General features: G+C 38.2%; 1 protein-coding gene across 4 annotated transcripts in view; it reads right to left on the bottom strand.

The window, feature by feature from the left end:
- CDC42SE2 (CDC42 small effector 2) overlaps positions 1 to 15,464 on the bottom strand; it is a 79,158-nt gene that overhangs the window by 48,319 nt on the left and 15,375 nt on the right. The gene's annotated exons all lie outside the window — the stretch shown is intronic.

Genomic DNA, 15,464 nt, shown 5'->3' with positions numbered 1-15,464 from the left:
GGAATTTCTAGTTACAAACAGAAACGGTGATAAATGGACAGGTGTGCTTCCATCTGAAAAGGCCTCCAAAACACCATTAACCAATATTCTACACTAAAACACTAAAGACACTAAAACAGTAATTGAAGATCTTGAACCTCTAGTCCATTTGTATAATTTATTTTTTAAAATAGGCATTCAAATACCATTTGAAGAAAAGGAATGATGCAGTTTCCATTAGTGCCATTAGAAAGTTTTTCTGATGACTAAGCCATCTAAGTCTGAAAAATAAGCCCCTTCATTTCCTTAAGCATTTTCTCATCCCACCCCCTCCCCTTAACTTCTTCCCCCTCTTTATCAAAGAACATTTGCTTTACCTCCTCCCTTTTAAAAACACAAGATACAGGAAGAAGTACAAATAAGGAGCTGTAAAGTGTGCATGTTGGGGAACTAGTGCATCACTAGCCTTTTACTACTATTTTCATTATGAATTACATTTCAAGTAAAGACATAAAACACATTGTTTTCTTTTAAAATAAATTAACCAAGGCTTTGTAGCAATTTTCCTATTTCACAATTTACCTTGACATTTTTGCCATGGATGCATTCCATATGTTTTCAGCTTTTAAAAAATTAATAAATATTCTGTTGTTCTTGTCTATCAAGCTTCTGTAGGATGATTGAACCGGTACAGCTCAAATCTCAAAGAAATAAAGATATTAGAGTAACAGAAGATGCAGAAATTGGGAAAAGTGGCCCCCAAGCTATTAGGCATATTCTTCAGGACACTTGCACTGGTATGCAGCTGGTAAGACTGAAACTAATGTGAGAATTGTGTGCAAATGTTCTTTCTGCTGGTATTTCAAACAAACAAAACAATCACCCTCAAGGTGAGTCATGCTACACAATTCTCAGTCTCTAATGCTTTTCCTTTTGTGCTGTCTCTGTTCTTCCTGTTCTGCACTGTGAGGCAGGCATGTCCTGAGGACAGTAGGGGCAGAAGCCAAAAGTTGAAAAACCAAGCAGAAAGAACAAGCCAAGAAGCCCTTTCACGCAGTGATGGTGAAAAACAACCACTGAAAGAGAACTAGGTTCTTCTTACTACGGAGTCATTTCATACTTTCGCTCCTACAGCTTTTGTTAATAGAGAAGTCTATGCTTTCTGCTTCTGCTCTGTGTTGTCCAGATCTCCACACCAGCCCAGCACAGTCTTCAGACATTTCTCTTACCTACTTCTTGCTTTGTCTTCTTTCTCAAGAATACCTGTACTTCTCTCCTCCACTGAATACATGTGGCAAGGAAAAATGATCCACTATACAAAATTCTGTACCGGTCAAAACAGTATCTACTTACAGCAGGTGTTACCAGCATGAAATAAAATCTTATTGCTGTGAAACGACACAGCAATGAAGTTACATTCTTTGTCCCATTGGGGCACTTCAGTTTGGCCATCACATTACCTGGCAGTACTTGCTTATCCACACTGAACGAATGCTTTCAAGTACAAAGACTTAGCTCTGGAGAATTTGTTTGATAGGGGGAAAGGGAAAAAATCAGATTATTTGTAAGAATGCATATTTGAAAACAGTATCAGCAATTGTGATACAGATCAGAGGCACACTGTCTCCAAGCAATCTCTCTTGCATTATTTTAGTTAGTTACCTGCTTACCAACAGGTAAGGAAGGCAAATGAAATACACACACAACATATTTCCCTCTAGTTCCCAATCTTCTGACCTAAACAGAAACCCTAAGTGAAGCCTAAAAAATAAACAATGTTTTGACCACAGTATTTCTCATGCCAAAACAATCACAAGGCATGGAGTACTTCTGCTGATAACTTGAAAAGTACGGAACAACAAATGTGAAATATAATATTTGTGCTGCCTCGCTATGAAAAGAATGCTGCTTCCACACAGAGTAACAATCTCAATAAATATAAGCAGGAAGACTCAAGTGCCTCTCACATCATTTAAAACCCTTTACCCACTTGAAACAGGGAAATACAAGTTCCTTTATTCAAGATCAACTACAGATTTTTTCAGACAGCAAACACAATAGTTTTTTGTAACACACATGACAAAGCCGTCAGGAAAATGGCAGTGACAACCACTGCAGCTCTTTGCATGAGGAAGGACTACCAAGTTCCTTCAAGACCCAAACCAGCCACAGGCAGCACACTAGAAGGTTTAGCTCTTGACGGACTTCAGATCAGAAGCTTTCGAATTTAAGTCTGGAAAATAAATGCTTTTCCAGAACCTGCTACACTACTGTCACCATTGGTGTCTTATTCTACTCTTCTGACAGGTAAACTTAGTTAATCAGTTATTTTTCTTGGCAACTACTTAATTCCTTAGACCACAAGGTAAACATATGTTCAGAAGCATCCTCCTGGCTCCAACTGTTATGGAGAGACAAGACAAACCATAAGAACTTCCTAAGATACAAATCTACTACTTTTACTAGTACTGCCATGATCAGCACAAGCTTCCCTTTCAAAACAAAGACATAGTCTAATTTAACACAGGGGAACTTGTCCCCTGCCCTCATTGCAGCAATGTAGAGATACAAACCACTGACTAGTACAACAGCTTCATTTTCTCTCAAGAACTACTGTGGCAAATGACCCAAAAACAGGCATTACGTAATTTTGAAAAGACAAAAACAGCCCAAACTAGCTCTCTGCCTTTTACAAAAGAGGTACAACAAGACATTTTTTTACTTTGAGAGAAGATGCACTGTTTTGTTTAGTTCTGTGGAGACGCTTTCCCCTATGTCCAGTTACCCTGAATTCCTAAGAAGCTTTGCGACACTTCTGAAAAAGACATCTTTGAAATATACAACTGGTATTTACAACTGGTAAATACCTTCATACTGACATTCACAAACTGCAGTTCACTTTAGCACTCTGTCTGTACACTACAGAACTGCTGTGAAACTCCATTATTGTGACAAGTTAAGCTGTAAGATTCAGTGGAAGCCTCTCCATCACAGAAAAAAAAAAGAAAGGTGTTTCCTGCCTTAACACTTGTCTTAATTCTGTCTGGTTTTGTTTGTTTGCTTTGAGTTATTTACTAACATAATAGTATTTCATTTGTATAATCCTTTCCAGTGAAAGATCTGTTGTAAGTCATTAGAGTTTTGCTGGAGGGTACAATCGAATCTGCATGTGTAATTGACTTAAGCAAATAAACTCTAATGAAAGATGCAACTATAAAAAGTATTCTCTGTTTCAAACAAGGTTTTATCTCCCCCAATATCACACAACTGTTAATTTCTCCTTCTCTGTGTGTGGGTGGTGTGGAGACATTTCCTTGTATCTGCTAATGAAGATTTGCTCTGTATCAAACCTTAAATCTGTAGCTTTGATTTCTCTATCAAATTCTGATAAGAGCACAAGATATAATTATGACATAAATAAATTAAGTATTTAAGTACAGTCTCAAATCCTCTCCCAATCCAAAATGTTTTTCTCATTTTTCCTACCCCTCACAAAAAACCACAGAGAATTCTACAACTTAGTATTGAGGTGCCTCCAAATACTTTAACACTTGACCTTTCCCTCTGCACTTTACAGCAAGTCAACATATATACCTAGTAAAAGGAAAATGGTCTTCTTAGCTTTCACCTTCAGTGCTCAGGTTGAGAGCCAAAAAAAAGGGAAGCCAAGAAATCAGAAACTCATTCATTCTACCATCAAGCATCATTAAATCTTGCTTGAACAGTTTAACATGATAGCTTTTCACCCAGCTCCAGTGCAGGACAACAGTGCCTGTGTAGCACAGCCAGTGGAAGTGAACGTGCTCCTGGACTTGCAATTGCCTCAGGTCAGCATTTTGACCTTATTAGAAAACATCCAGGAATCACCACATCTGCTGCTCCATTTGCTCTGGGCTGTGATTTGTAGGACAAATATTCTAGGAGGTATGGAAGTGGAAGGGAGAACAAAGAAAGATCTGTACATAACTTGCTAAAAAATGTCTACTGCATTAGTCAAAAGACTGGAAAAAGGAACTAAAATAACCAAAGTTTTCTCATTACAGTAACTAGATAAGCATCATGCAGTCGGTAATAGAACCTTCACTGGCAAGGTGCACTTGCTTCCTAAGCAGATTTGATTTCCCTTTTTTTTCTGGAGAAATAAGAAGCGATGGCTCACATGTGAGATTCAGCATGCAGGCCAGATATGGCTGTGGTCCTTTCACACAGAATAATCAGTCACTGCCCCAAAGCCCTCTTTGTCTGCCACTCAGACACAGATCATTTGGTTTAAGGTATTCATTATTCAGTCTCTCCCTCAAACAAACGCCCCCTCTCTCCCAGACATGCAGCCCAAACTGAATCCCTATCCGCAGCTAGGTAATTAATGAAGCCTATCGTATTCTCATCAGTAGAGTTATCCTCAACTCCTTCATAGAACTTCCCATGGAAATAGATCAGATTGCCACACCTTAGAAATGAAATATTTGACATTAGTTTCTCAGAAAACATCTGTCACAGTAAGCATAGAAGCACCAATGCAAATAACCCTTTGAATTAGTGGACTTTTAAAAATTAATTCCTTTTTTAAACCATTGCATCTCTAAGGATTTTGTGCACCTACACTACAAAAATCAGCTCAAACTGACTTCTTTCATGCTCCTTAACTGGTGACAATGAACTGTCTGCACTGTACCAAACAACATGGTGAACTCTCCAGAAAAAGCACTATCAAGACTATTAAAAGCAACAAAGACTGGCAAGCATTTAGGCATTGATTTATCTGTGTACTAAAAGACATGTGGATATATTTCAGTCTAAGGGTCAAAATTAAAACAAATATATATATATATATTCCTAGGAAGAATAACAGACACACAGGTTCATCTAAATACTGTGCTACCCGCTCAATTTGCTCATCCTTAACCCTCCAGCCATCCTGTGCTGGGAAGCTGCCCTCATTCTTTTCTCCAGGCCCTTGTTGCTAGGGTTGCAGCTGCACAGTTCATTGCTGCTGTAGCTCATGTCTCCGGAGGGGGACACAAAAGGTTTCATTATCTGCTCCTCCCAGCTGCAGATAAGAGCCTGCCCCCCTCTCCCCCTGGCAGCAGGCAGGCAAGCCTTGCCCAGACGTGGCCAGTGAGGAGGAGCTGCAGCAGGCACAGTGCCCTGGCTCAGCACCTGACAGCACCAGAGCTCCCTTCCAGGGATGCACTGCAGAACCTGTTCATTCGTGACCCATCTGGACTCATGGCTGCTGGGGAGCTCAGGCTGCAGTCCAGCTTAAGAGCCACTGAGATGAGATCTGTCTTTTTAAACTAGTGAGAACAGTCTCCTAATAAACCCAGTCTTGAAGGAGGAGCTCTGTTTCAGAGATGTGGCCTTCTCTGGGGCATACAGATTGAAAACAGAAAACAGAAAAGGACTCCATGACCAAATCAGCATAATGTGCTGTGGTCCAAAGAGCTATTCACTCACACTGAACAACCTTCCCATGGTTTAATTTAAATCTTTATTGACATTAAGAGCTAGATTCATTCTGTACACTTGTGAAGGAGAGAGCTATAGGCAGTGTTTCCGTTCAGAAAATGTAGCTAAATAAATAAATTTAGAAATATTTAAAAATTAGGCCTTTCTTGGAGAAGTTTTGGTATCTTCTTGCTTGTAAATGCCAGAATATTGTCAGCAATTTCCTCAAAATAAGTTGTTTAGCATTTCTGGTGTCAGAAGAAAGAAAACAATTAAAATAAATTGTTCTCATTTTGTTTTTCTCTTTCTCAAGGCAAAAATTCACTGCTGAAGAGCAGAAAATTATTAGAGAAGAGAAAGACATTAACTCTTCATAAGAGCCCTGAGTATCAACACACAATTCATAAAATATGTTTTTGTGGCTATGTACAAGTAAGTAGTTTACAGTGGAAACAGAATGCTTATTTCATGCACATCTTACACATACACTTTAATGAAGTGATTAATAGCAGATGCAGAGAGTAAATAGGGTACAAAAGCATTCCCACACGACATGTCAGACTATCACACAGCAAAAGGAAATCACAGTTACTGAAAGCCAGATGAGTTTTTCACTAAATGTCCTCAAATCAGCAGTCCTGCACCTGAAGGTCTGTCTCTTTGCAGCAGTGGATAGTGGAGGTAACATCTAGGATCCATGCCAGCTCCGAGGAAACCAAGTCTCCATAGAAGGCAACACGAATTCCATTGTTTCCTGCCCGTAAGTTAACCAGAGCATGCTGGCAAGGCTGAGCACTTACTGCGCTTCTGTATAGTCAGGGGATGATACCTTGCAGATACAGTCTGAAACCAAAAGGCTGGCACCTATCCCATGATCTGACAACTGTGAATTAGGACTGGAATGGCCATCCATAGGCAGAAGCACGCTGTTTCAACTCTGTGTTAACAAAGGACAGTCCAGCCTAGCTCACTGCAACTTTCTGAGAAACAGGTTAGATCTTCCCTCACGTGTTTCCCCTTGGTAGTTCTACTGAGGTCTTTGTCCTACATGATTAATTCTAAAGGGAAAAAGAAAGCAGAGTTGAGCAAACCTCACTTCTTTCAACAAAATAAAAGTTCACATTTTGTAAAAAGCAGCACATTTACAATTAACTCAGTTAATTGTAAATTGTCTCAGTTCTGTGTAAAACATCTAATCCTGAAGAATACAACTGATATTATTCAAGAACTCTCAGTGAAATATTTCTAGTACAACAAAAGGTTTATTTTTTTTTTCTTAACCTACAAATTGTGGGTGTTCTTCCGTTCTTCTGTCATGTGAATATATAATAAATATTTAAAGCATGAGCAAAAGATCAAGAAATGGTACAGATACCATTGTTTACTTGCAATACTATGTATTTCAGTATTTGATTCCACCTGCTCTTTTATCTAGCCCTATCTGCCATCTCTCTCTCCCCCTCCTGTTGCATAGCTCTGTAACTGGGATGACAAAACAACTAGTAGAAAGAACTTCAATTTCCATGTTAAAGACATACATCAGCTAGAGTCCAAGGAAAAAAAAAAAAACAAAACCACTACAAATAACACATGTATTTTACATTAGGCAGCCCACAAGGCAGAAGTAACTGGGAAAATAAAGAGGGGTAAGAGAAGAGCAATAGAATAACAACAGTGATGTTGAAATAACTGCAGTTCTTGAACATGCAATGTAGTGAATAATGCTGACATGCTAAAAGAGAGTGAATCTTCTTTTTATGTCACCAGTACATCTATTATTGAACATCTGAAAGTAACTAGTAGGTGTGTATATTCTTATATAGCTAGATAGATACCTCAATCATTTCAACTGCTTCAGTGCGATTTACACAAATCTATCAATCACTCTGAAAAAAAGAAAAAAAAAAAGCTTATTTAACTTGCTTTGTAATATACTGATATCCCAGACAGCTGCAAAATTTGACTGAGCTGGTAACACCACTAACAACAGTCAATGCATAATGGTTATCAACTTTGACTAATACAGTACTGGTATTTTGATGGAAAAAAGACACAGTGCTTAGGCTTTTTGCAAAAGTTCTGAAAACAATAGTCTAAAATACATTTTTTTCACTTCTTGATGAATATTTTACTATAAAATTGAAAATGCAGTTTATCAAAAATGTAGCATTTTTTAAGTGTACCAATGCTAATAGCACAACAACAAGATAGTGAAACGTCTTTTAGAAGCTCCTCTGAGAAGCTACTGGTCCTAATTTGTCAAGTGATGGACTTTTGTTCCTTTTGTAGCTGCATGTTATTAGTAACTGTTATTAAAAACACCCTCAGAACATCATAAGCTTCTGCAAAACAAGCTATTATTTCTGGATATATGTGAATCTTGCTTCTAGAGGATTCTCAGCTATATGAAAAAAAAAAAAAAAAAAGAGGCAGTGAAACAAACAAAAAACCACTTCCACACTTGAGCTACCAAATTAGCAATAGCTGCAGTGCTACTCTATTGTAAAGCTTCCGGTGAGTAAATGCTACGTGACTTCTTTAAACATATGGAAATGAAAGTATATCAACCTCTAGAGACTGGAACAAGCACATGCTTTTGTAACAGCTTGCTTTGGGACACAGGAATTTTTCTGCTACAAAACTTTACACTGGGGAATTAGGTGTCTATTTGCAAGGGGTTACTAGTCACAGCAAACCAATCTATAGGTTCACAAAGAGCATGCATGAGTTTCCAATACTACCTTAAAAGATTCCTTTTAGCCCAAACCATTCTGTAATTTGCATCACATATCAACTCCCTTCCCAATTAATGGCACTACAGTCAGTATTTGCAGACCTATCACCTTGTCCCAGGCTTTAAAAAAAACAGAAATAGTTACAGTCTTTCTCCTGCACTACCCACCACAAAGGATGCAAGCCATCAGCCGCCAAATTCTAGGTCAAACTAAGAGAATCACCACAGTGGTACCAACCACTACAGCTATTCTGAGATGCAAGCAGCAGAAAGGGAGAGGCAGAAGCTAACAGGAAGGGTTAGTGCTATACTGGAGGAAATAGGAAAGGCTGGTGTTCTAATGGGGGAAAGAGATGAAGAGGAGAAGTAAGGCAGAGCATAGCAGAGAGAGAAACTACACTCATGAAACAGGTCTGAAGTTCACACATAATCTAAAATAACTGGGTGGGAGATTTGTTTGGTTTTAAACAAAAAAATCTAAAGAATGGAAAGTAAAAGCACAGATAACCTACTACAATACAAACCTTTACTGCAATATATCTAAATATTCACAGGCAAAGATAGTTGCAGGAAGTATGGAGGAGCAAGATGGAGAGCAAATAAAGAGGGTAGAGAAACAAAGGAGCCATTTATGAGAGAGTACTTGGCAAAATCATCCTCTAGACTGGGTTATCTGAAGGTAAATAAAATTTTGACAGTAAGTGGTTTTCTTCTACAGCAATTCTGTTAACAGCGAGAAATTTCAGGAAAACTCCATACATTTGTTTTCACTGCAACAAATAAATCAAGTAGTAACACCGATATACAAACTGCTCTGGGGATCTGCACTTTAAAATCAGTGGGGACCAGAGATTCATGTCACTGTGTGTCTTTTCATTTACTTGTTAAGCCACAGTCCATTAAAAGGCAGAAAACATTCAATACAGCAGTCTCTTGTGGCTTCTCAAGTTAGGGCCTTATGTTAGAAGCATCTCAAAACTCAGATGGAAAGTTAGATTGCTAGATTATCAGAAGTGCCAAGTACCAGCAGTTTCGACTCAATGCCTGACAGATTTTTTGAGATGCAGGTGCTACTCAGCTGCAGATTTAGCTTGCTACTTTACAAATCAAACAATTCCTCTGGCACTCCTGCCTCCCAGTAATTAATTACAATGCTTCCCTGTGCCTCCCATCCCTCTTCTGCCTAAGGTAATTCATAGATACACACACACACACACATATATGCTATAGCAAGTAACTATCACCCACGTAGTCTTCTTTAAGAGGAGGTACTTCACACTTCCTCCTTAGCACAGTAAAAGCGTTTTTCCCACAATACTTGCACTAACTTGAATAGAATACTCTTAAAAAGCGAGCTAGGGTGGCCTAACATTTTCATTTTTTTAATCCACTCTTATGAACTAAAAAGCAAACAAAACCCCACTGAAGCTACTGAAACTCCCCACTATTTTCCTGCCTGAGACAACTCAAAAGCAGCATTCCTCTTCTGCCTGTCAATGGGATTTAAAGAAGTTACAGCTTGAGGCCATCCACTCTTACAGGTCTTCCAGCTGTGCACCAACGAGTGAATGTGCCCAGGATGTACAAAAGCAGTTCAGCCTCTCAACATGATTCACACTTAAGGGCCAACATGACTGACAAAGTAACTGTTGACAAATACTTGAAGTCTAATAAATCAGCCCCAAACAGAAGGTCAGTCATGCATAATACAGACAGAGAGAGGCAGATCTATTATGCAACAGGAATAATGGAAATACTGGCCTACTTACCCTTCCTCCCCAATTTACTCAGTAACAGAAAACATTCCTGGTAGGATTAATAACTGGGAATGAAGAAAGACTAGAAGGATTAAAGACTGATATACATTTCAATGCAGAGGAACACTTAAAGACAAGATGTGTTTCTTTTGAATTGCCTTGGTCAAAAGAAGAAATTGGATTTTTGAAAAATCTACAGCCTCTACTTCATGCTAAAAGGGGGCAGGAGCAGCAAGATATCGCCTCACTCATTGTATTTTAAAAAGAAAATATAACTAAGGGATGTCTCATGGTAAACCTAATATAATTTGAATGAAGCATATTCCAAGAAACTGGATCAGTGTATCCTGGACATAAGGCAGCACCCAAACAGCCCAGTCAAACAATCCTGGACGTGAGTAGACATGCAAACTAGGTCTCTGAGAAATGACAGAAAGGAAGCAAGAAGTCTGCAAAATCTTCAAGTCCAAAGCGAAATGTTACCAAAATTTTCAAGACAGTATTCTGAATCTATGTGCCAAAATTCTGAACGTGTGCGTATGGAACACATCACTTCAAGGGACACAGGTGAACATGCTTTTCCTAATAAGGGAGTAAACAGTAAGCTGCACATAATGTTAAGAACAAAGCCAGAATATAGTCCACTCTGTGTCCTTCAGTGTGCTGTACCAACTGCTGGTCTGAAAGACAGACTGCAAGACTATTTTGTGTGGCAAAGATGAACTTGAAAATTAAATTCTGCCATTAGCACAAGTCTGTTAATTCCTTGCTCTTTCCTTCTTTCCACTAGATCATTCATATAGGAGAGAATAGGATCCTTTTCTTTCCTTTCAAGAGAATGGACAGCTGCATGATGAGAAGCTCTACCCAGAATTCAAGAACATTTAGGTATGTTAATGGAACAAACAGATCTCCCCTCCTTGTGTTCACTTTCAGACAGCTCTTATATTTCACAGGAGCTTTTCTCTGCTTCAGAGCTACCTAACTTACTAGGTTTTAAGTATTTCAAATAACTTCATGTTGCAAAATAGGAGTCCTTAATTATTCATACCTATAGCAATCTAATTTGACTGTGTAACACCAACACTTTGTCTGGCACCTTTAGTAAATAATGGAGAGCATGGCACATACAAATCTGATGAACAGAAGACAATAAGCACTAAACATGGCTAGAACTATTAACACTCAGGCCAAGATCTCCTAGGAAACAGGATGCCAGGGTTCAAGTACACCCAGGACATTTGTCCTCGGCCCTCTCTCTGCAGAGAGCACTTTGTCTCAAACATTAAGTATTAAACGGACTTTGGGGCATTTTCTGTGGAGATGTGATTACTCAAGGTGGAAAAGCCAGAATTACACTCTTATACTTCTTGGGCTCTGTGCCATTTCTAAAAAATGGCAGATTTTTTTCCTGTATAAAGTCACACATTAAAAAAAAACTGATTGCAAAGTATAGTGTAAGAGAGCAGGAAACAGGTTTTTCAGGAAGTCTTATTTCCCACTGTACATAAGATTAGCCAATTTAAGGAAAAGATTATAGCATACAACTTCCAGAAAGAAAAAAAAAGTCTTATAGAGGAGAACTACTCAATCTGCAATATAAAGTGGGTTCTTATAGCAAATTAGAAGTCTAATTATAAAACTCCAAAAATTAAAAATCTCTCAGGTGTGTACTCAGTATTTCAAATTACAGAAACTGCACATCATGCAGATGTATTTCCCAGCATAATTCCTTTGTGAATCTTGTGCTTTCCTTCTCTCCCCCATTACAGCACAGAGGGGTACTAACTAGTTTAAGTATCTAACTTAGACATTAACCAATATTCCCTATACACCTTTCTATCTTACTTTTTGCTTACTATTCTCCTCATACAGACAGGTATAATGAAATTTGGTTTCCAAGACTGCAATTCTCTTATTGACAGACTCTAATTCCTAGCTTTCCTCTGTTTTATGGTCTCCAATGCCACAAAGCTTTAGAGAATTTGTGCTTCATGTTCATACTGTGAAAAGTGAGAGCAAAAGGACTGTAGACTTTCACACTAATATAGTTCAGCTGGATCAGCTATGTTCTACCTCAAAATGCAAATAAAGTGTTTCAGGGAAATATTAAACCATTTCTGAACACTTATGTGAGAAGCTGGATCAGATACATAAGTCAGCTGCACCCCAGTGATTTGACACAAGTTTAACAATGGAGGAAGTGGAGGACAGTCAGATACAAATACAGATGGTACAATAGTCAGCAGTAATTAAATGTTTCCACAAAGGGGCATCTGAAATGGTGTAACACAGTTTTCTACCCATGTTATTTAACTTATTCTACAGGATTAATATAACATATGAACTAAGAAATTAGAGGTAGTTAAGCTACACTGAAAACACAGAGTCCTTCATGAAGTAAAATGTTGAAATCCCACATCTCATGTGAGTTCTTTTTCCTTTGCCTTTAAAGTAAAAAGCACTGAATTAAATTTCAATTACATAAATTAACTAAAATTTCTCTTCATGGCATTTCTCCAAATTAATGAATCAATTATTAAACTGAAAATTAGAATTGCAGAGAATTAATGAAGGCATGGTGGATGAAGTCTAAACATTTCCTTACACAGGAAACTAAAATCTTGTGCAGGAAAGCCAGCTTGTGAACCAAATTTGAAAATCATATACTAGAAAAGCACGAAAACATGAAAGACATAATTGAGATTTTTCTATGATTGAGTTTTTCTATGGTGGCATCAAGATGCATACATAACATATGAACAGTCCACCAACATTTTAGGGTACGACTTTTGGATGCAAAGAGTAATGCAGGAATGTTGCACCAGCTTTTAGTGCTAGACATGAATGGAACAAAGGCTTCTTTGCCAAACTTAAGTAATTTACAGTTTTGACATTACCTTGACAAGAGGGAATTCTTTTCCATCTTTTCCCTTACCCCAGTATTCTAGAACTTCATGATTTAGCAATATGAGAAAGGAAAAATTGGGAAAAACACTTTTTGTATTGTGAGTGAGGTTTTTTTGTTTGGTTTTTTTTCAGATTTTTTTTTGAGGTTTCTCTAAACAGTTGGAAAGTGTATGCTTAAGAGTATTGTGAGGCCAGAAGAGGAATATACTAAGTATGAAAAGAGCCAAAGCCTAAATGCTTCTACTTCACATGACTGGAAGTACATCCACAAAGCACATGGTCAGAGTCATGCGACAAAAAACCCTGGCATGTGAACAAAGATGCAAGTCCACCCACACAACTGCAGTGAGGCAGGGATAGGAAAAGTTGCAGGGTTCTAGGCAAAGAGGCAGCAGGAAATGGCACTAGAGCACTGTCCATCACTATCCTACATTCTTTCAATTTCTGAACCTCAAAAACTTAAGATAAATAAAGAAAAATATTAGGACCTAAATTTTTTTTTTTTTTTTTTTTTTTTTTTAATTTGGAACAGGCCACTTCATAAGGTGTTTATGGAGATTTTACTGTTACCAACTTCATAGCTACCAGCAAGGCAAGTCAGGAAGGCTGTACTTCCTGATCTGAGATTGAAGCTTCCTGCAGACACTCCTGGAGCTCATACAGAAAGGCCAGCCAACAGGTTGGGAACACCCATTGCACTTCACTTGTTTCTGGCACAAGAATGAAATACACATATTTTTGCACTGTGGAGTTCTCTTTGCTTCCTCTCCTCTTCCTTCTCTCTGCTCCTGCTCCAGTGGGGATCAACATTCACTGAACCACTGTTCCAGAAGTTCTGTTTCTTCCTCACTTTCCTTCCTGCACCAATTGTCATCCATCCCTATGCCCTCCTGCTGCTGCTTACAGTACAGCCCTTACTTCCCTCTGGTTTTAAATATTGCTCCTCTTTTCCTCTGAGTCTTATTCTTCAAATATACATCATCATCATCTTTTACCCACCCTTATCACCCCTACACATGCTACCCAACTGCATGCCTTCCTTCTTCCCCCTTCCATCCACCCTCACAGGACAGGATTCTTCTGGTTGTGAATATTTATGAGGCTGGCAGTTCTAAAAACTATTTAATAATTACTTCAGGGTTGGGCTACTATTTCTTTCTCTCTCCCTTTTCCTGACAGTCAAAGGGAAGGAGGTTCCCCATCTGCACAGCCCATTCTCATCCTGCAATTAAACATTTTTTCACCTGGTGGGCACACAAAATACCTGGGGGTGCCCCTGAGTCCCAGCAGTAAGCAGGAGGCCAGAGGAGGAGCTGCAGGGTCAGTAACAGAGACTGCAGCTCCTGCTCCAGTGTGGGATGTCATTTGCACTTCAGCTTCTCACACTAATAATACAATCACCTTTCTGTCACATGCTTTTCCAGGGTAAATTCCTGTGCAGACTTTCTTCCCCAGACTCTCTGGCAGAAGCATTTTACAAGTAATAGTGAAATCACAGCTAAAAAGATCAGGTGATAATGGAGAGGAAGTGCACAACATGAAGGATAAGCCCAAACATGTCTGGTATCGTCAGTCGTACTGAAAACACTTCAGAGTTGTCAAAGGCACATGGGGAAGGGAGACAGAAAGAACAAAACAGAAAATGTAACACTAACTAGTATTTTAAAATGTAATGTAATTTAAATTTAATTACATTTAAAATGTAATTTTACCAGTATTTAAACAAAATTCAACATATTTAGAGTATTTTTAGGGTAAAGCATCAATTTTTGTTCCTACTTGAATTACATACTACATGAATGATGATCAAAAGCACAGAGAAAGGTAAACAGAAAGATACTTAGTTCTCGAAAAAGAAATTGACAACAAAGCCTGCATAAAGCCTGTGTTCCACAAGTTAAATTTCTTTCTGAGGAAACAGCATGTGTAAGATAGTTTTACCCACATTTCCTAAGGTACTGATATACCACAGAGTCCTTTTCCACAGAGTTCATTTGGATTTTTGGACAGTAAAATATGAAAACAGTAAAGAAAAATATTAAAGAAGAACTACAAGCTTAAAATTAAAATTGCTATGTGGAATTGAGCTCATAAGAAATCAGCAATAGTTTCAGGGTTTAGCTGTTCCATTGGTATTCATGTAATCCACAGAAATCAACCCTACATAAATGTGCTACAATTATCATCAGTGACTGAAGTCAAACAGGAATAGAGTCTCTCTGAGAATTTTGGTGGAAGCAAATTCAGGTTATTAAAACCACTGGCCATTCCTACACATCATTTAATACCATACCAAAGCATATGTACTCAAAGCAAAAACTAGAAAGTCGTGAAATGTAGCTGGATGGATCCTCAAAATCAGAGAAAACTAGAACAAACAACACTGCATTATATGGAGTTACAAATCAAAATATTAAAGCCATGAAAGTTATTACACTAAGAACACCAAAGGAATTTTGTCATCTTACATAAGAATTAGGTATTAGAGATCTATTTAGAAGCCTTAGCTGAAACAAAGGAAGTGAAATGTGAAACAGATGCAATTAGCAAATTCATCAAGAATTTTCCTTGCTAAGAAAACTGGGAGAAGAAATTGAAGTGTCTGCACATACCATGAATACCTGTCTGTTGGGGCT

The sequence above is a fragment of the Oenanthe melanoleuca genome, chromosome Z (genome assembly GCF_029582105.1).
Source record: "Oenanthe melanoleuca isolate GR-GAL-2019-014 chromosome Z, OMel1.0, whole genome shotgun sequence".
Lineage (NCBI taxonomy): Eukaryota > Metazoa > Chordata > Aves > Passeriformes > Muscicapidae > Oenanthe > Oenanthe melanoleuca.
Note: the sequence above shows the minus strand (reverse complement) of the source record. Positions and strands in the feature narration are given on the sequence as shown.